We start from the raw sequence: 5,220 nt of genomic DNA on the forward strand, positions 1-5,220 counted from the left end.
TTCATCTTATGTAATATATTTTGAAAAATTTTTCCTATTTGTCTTTGAATTCAATTCCTAGTATTTTTTGTGCTACAGATGTTTTTAATTGGTATGCAGTCAAATATATCAATAATTTCCTTTAAGATGCTTTTCTTTTCTGCCTAGAAAGACTTTCATCACCATGAGATCAGAAAAATCTTGCCTATATTTTATCCTCCTTGATCTATTGTTTCATTTTTAAATGTTAAGACTCAATTAATGTTGATTTATGTACAGTAGTAGGAATCTACTCTCCACATAGTTAAGCCAGTTATCAAGTAGCACTTATTAAAAAATGATTCTAATTTAAGTCCATTCAGCGTTTGTTTCTTCTCCATTGTAGAGTGTAGATATGATGTAGGACGCAGCTCATAGACTTTACGGTGAGAAGCCCCCAGGTGAGCGTCAGCTCACCTTTCTAGTTTGCTAGCTGAAGACTAAGGCCGTTTACTTAAACATCTCATTTGCTTCATAGTGGTAAATAAGCCTCATAGTATCTTAGAGGGCAATGAAGAGGATTCAGATAAGGCACCTGTAATACCTCATTAATAAGTGTTAAAACATTTACTTTCGTGCTTTTGTATATTGTTTACTAGAAAGCATTCCGGAATGGAGCCGGAGAATCTGAGGGTTTTTATAACCTTGCTCCTTTTCTGAGCAACTCGTTTAATTTTTTTCTGTACTGGATAGCTACTTCTGTCACTGAGTGTTAGTTTATTTTAGTCTCAATTGAGAACGATTCTCTCTGTCTCTCCGTACAGGCACGTGCGCGTGTGTCTATATGAGTATGTACTCCTGTATGTGCACACTTATGTGTGTGTGCAGAGAGAGAGAAAGCTCTTCACAGGCTGTACAGTGCTGGACAGGTAGGAAGTGTTCAGAGTTCCTTGAAAGTTGGAAGCGCAGAACCTCTTCGGGACCTGGCTCTCAGTTACGGCCTCGCGTTGGCTTTACTAAACTGAGAAAAATTGAACCTATTATGCAGCTGCTTGGTTTCAAGTAACAGAAACCGACTCTGGTTAACTTATGCAAAGAGGGAATTTATTGGAAGGATATGGAGTTGCTCTAGGGCCGGGGGGCCGGGATGGGGGGAGAGGAGGACAGGGTGACCACAGCTGTCTGTGTGTGTTGGGGACAGTTGGAACCGGAGGAGTGGATTCTTTTTAGCAGGAACTGATAAAATATCTTCCCCTAAACACTCTTCTTCCCCAAGAAAAAGTCGAACGTTAAACTGTGTTCACTTTTTTTTTTTTTTTTAAAGTATTCTGCTGAAGTTTAAAATTTGGGGGAGAGAATATAGGTGGCCCCAGCTCATGTCATGTGCTCACTGAATGGTGAGAGATGGGCAGGGTGATTCACTGACAGTCACCAGTCTGTGTCTAGGGAGAACGAGAGGGGTCTCCCCACAAGGAAATTGAGATGACATTCATATAAGAAGAAGGATGTGATTATCGGGTGGTCAACAAATGTCGCAAAGCATAGCCAGAACTGTTCTGTTCCGGCTTCGGGGCAACCTGACAGAGAGGAGCAAGCAGGAGAGGATTCCCAAGATAAAAGCCAGAGAGAACTCTCACGCTCGGTTGTCTAACAAAGTTCCAGCCCCGAGGAGGTAGCACACTGCCCTTGACCCTGGCCCAGCGACAGTGCACCTCTTCAAGAAGGATGACGATAGGCAAAGGCCTCCGTGGCGCTGATGCCCAGAGGGCCTTTGAGGTCCAGGCTTAGGAAGGATTCAGTGCTGAGATACCGTAGCCCAAGAGCATGGCCACAAGCAGGCACCAGATTCCCCACAGCCAAGAAATGGCAGAAGAGAAACAGAGTCGATTGCTCTCAGAGCCTTAACGCTCAAGACTTTTCTGCTTTGGCATAATTAAATCTCCTTAAGTCTGTTTCTAAAGGGAAGCAAATAAATGAAAACATGAATTCATAAGTCTTCACCTTTCTCTCTGTGCATATTCCTGGGGGAAGGTGATCCCTTAGAAACAGAGGCAGACATGCCAAGAGCAATAAAGGGGCAGCTCCGTGGGCCGAGCGGCTGCAGTTAAAGGCTTTTTTCCCTGAGACTCTTGCTCATTCATTCATTCTGGCCTTGGAAGTGGGCCAGGCTGTGTGGTTTCACCACAGCAAGGGGCGAGATCCTAATGATTAAATGCTCTTTGTTGCCTTGCCGTTCACTTTTTCTAGTAATGTACTTTGAAGAATGGAAAATTGAGTTTTCAATACTTTGTTGTTTGCTGAAGTCGAATTCAGAGGTAATTGAAGCCAGTTGAAAGCCGAAGGAAATGGCCAATGTAAAGCTCAGAGCACAGAGGAGGCCGAGGGACCCCGGTCTGGTGCCCCAGTGGATGCTGCTGTCTCTGTCACTGCCATCTCTCCCTTTTCATTGCGTTAGAAACTGCAGTTGGAATTTGCGTTTGGAGAATCAGGTTATTCTTGGGAAAATACACCCCTTTCACTTTCTCTTCGGATCAATAATACTTTTAGTGTTTATAGAAGGCCTAGGACCAGAGCAATAAGAAATGATTTCTCAATGAACAGGAGAGTGTCATCATTTTTTTCCTTAAAAATTTTAGGCAGCTGAAGTATCCTTCTTACTTTTTCTGGACGACTGACCAGACCTTCATTTAATTTAATTTACATTTCTATCTGATCTCCGTGGGCCCGCCCCAGCCATCTCAAGAAAATGAAATAATTCTGTCTGATCATTCCCAAGTAGATCGATAATTTGAGCATATCTAATACCTGTTCTTGTCTAGTTCTTGGCACAGGGTAGGCGGTTTATCAATATTAATTAAATAAATAAATAAGTTCGTTTCCTCCCACAAACTCATAAACACAGAGGAAAAATTCAAACAACGGTGTGACCAAATAAAATCTTTTTATATGGTGACCTAGTTAAAACAGAATTCAGGTCTTCAGACCGTTTGGTTGTGTATGAGAGAGAATACACGCATAGGTGAGAAATGACTGCTGTTTTAGACGGAAGAAGCAGGCAGCACAGGGTCTAGTCCCTACAGCAGGACCCTGGTCCTGGTGTAGGACATTTCAGAGGGAAAGCTAGGTGTCTCCGTTTTGCTCTTCATTTGATAGCTGCATTTTGAATGTTCGTAACACACAAAGCACTGCCTTAGACATTCCAGCTAAGAACCTATAGTAGATATAGTTACTGTTACTTATATTCTTTGTAAACAGCTTTATTGAGATATAATGTACATCCATAAAATTCACCTGGATTTCATCATCACAATCAAGTTTAAAATATTTTCATCACTCCCCCAAAAAGAAATCCCATACCCATTAGCCCCTCATGTCCTCCCTCCACCCGCTGCTCTTGGCAACCACTAAATCCATCCAGTTTTGATCTCTATAGATTTGGCTATTCCGGATTTTCCATGCAGACGGAATCATGCATCGCATGGTCTTTCGTGTCTGGCTTCTTTCACTTAGCATTAAGTTTTCGGGGTCCATCCCCGTTGTAGAATTTACTAAGTACTTTGTTTCCTTTTACTGCTGAATAGTATTTGATGGTGTTTGTCCATTCATCATTTGATGGGCGTTCGGGTTGCTTTCACTTTTGGATATTATGACTCAGGCTGCTATAAACATCTGTGTACACATTTTTGTATGAACATATGTTTTCTTTTCTCTTTCTTTCTTTCTTTTTTTTTTTTGTATATACCTAGGAGTAGAATTGCTCGATCACATAGTAATCCTATACTTAACTTTTTAAGGAACCACCAAACTTTTTCCAGAGTGACTGCACCTTTTTAAATTTACATTTTCCTTGTCTACACTTAAAGAAAAAAATGAGCTTTCATTGCAAGGCTTAAAGGATTTCCGTACTCATTGAAGACTTACTATGTCTTTATGAAGTGTTTAGCCCAGTGTCTGTCATATCAGACTTCATCTTCCTAGTAGGCCTATGCTGGTGGTGTTGTTATAAAGTCCATTTAAAGATAAGAAAGCTGAGGTCTACGGCCATGCCACCCTGAACAAGCCCGATCCCGTCTGATTTTGGGAGCTAAGCAGGGTTGGGCCTGGTTAGTACTTGGATGGGAGACCACCTAGGAATACCAGGTGCTGTAGGCGTAAAAAAATAAAAAATAAGGGATTGTAAACTGGCAAGGTCCTTGCAATCTGTGAGGTCAACCAAGGATTGCCTTGCCTAAAAAAAAAAAAAAGGCTGGAAAGTGAGCGAGTTCAGTGACTTGCCCACAGCCGCACAGAACATGAGACTTTTAAAATGTGTCTATCTGGCTCCAAAACTAAGCTTTCTAACAGCTATATTATAAGGCCCTTCTCCAGCTTTTAGTTCTGCAGGTACAAATTAGCATTATGCTAATCATGCACTGGGCAAGCAGTATAAATCTAGTTGAAGGGATATACTTGGAGACCCCTTCTGATATAAGATGAGAGGCAGGTTCCACCCACAGGCTGATCATCAGTACTGTATTAATTAATGGGCTCAGGGCATTAGAACGAGGAATTTCTGTCTGACCTATTATGAGGGGATCTATGTCTAAGAAAATGAATGGGAAAATAAAATGCCTTATTCCCTTACATGGTCTGGTGAATGCTTACCACGGACCAAGCGTTATGCTGGGTGATACATCAGACAGCTTTTAAGTTCTTTAACCTTCACGAAAACACTAAATTAAAATAGGCACCGAGTTTGTCCCCATTTTACAGATTGGGAAGTACTGGCTTAGAGAAATTAAGCACGTACCTTTGCCCTAGTTACACAGCTGGAAGTGACAGAGCTGGGATGTAAACATGCAACCTGGCCCCAAAGCCTGAGATCATAAGCACAGTGCCATACAATCCTTTTAGAAGGAACCACCGTGAAATTTCCTCTGATGCAAGGCTCCACTACCAAAAATTGGTCTGTGGTTACTTTGAAAATAGAAGTTTTTAAATCTATGTCCAGTAATGCAATTTTCATTTTCGTCTTCAAAGTAGTATATGAATAGAATTATAGCTTTTTAGTCTTGACAAATGTCACCATTTTATGGTAAACGTTTGGGGAGAACTTTGTGTTCCAGAAGCTCTAAGTACATTAAATCTTTGTGTCCAAAGCCAAAACCCTTTTTTTCTCAGTGGGGCGTTTTATTGTGGAAATCCTGGATAGCCCACAGCAAGGATTATCTGGAAGGGGAGATAATCTAGTGATGATATGATACAGGCCAAAATAACAGCCCA

At 41.4% G+C, this 5,220-nt stretch overlaps 1 long non-coding RNA gene and 1 other non-coding gene across 2 annotated transcripts in view; both read left to right on the top strand.

Annotated features, from left to right (window-relative positions):
- The window catches only part of LOC111740181, a 380,482-nt gene that overhangs the window by 29,646 nt on the left and 345,616 nt on the right, over positions 1 to 5,220 (top strand). The gene's annotated exons all lie outside the window — the stretch shown is intronic.
- On the top strand, positions 3,992 to 4,110 carry LOC111740238. The gene has a single exon (XR_002780545.1). It is a non-coding gene; the product is annotated as a 5S ribosomal RNA (ribosomal RNA).

This window comes from Pteropus vampyrus, unplaced genomic scaffold, assembly GCF_000151845.1.
Source record: "Pteropus vampyrus isolate Shadow unplaced genomic scaffold, Pvam_2.0 Scaffold59, whole genome shotgun sequence".
NCBI lineage: Eukaryota > Metazoa > Chordata > Mammalia > Chiroptera > Pteropodidae > Pteropus > Pteropus vampyrus.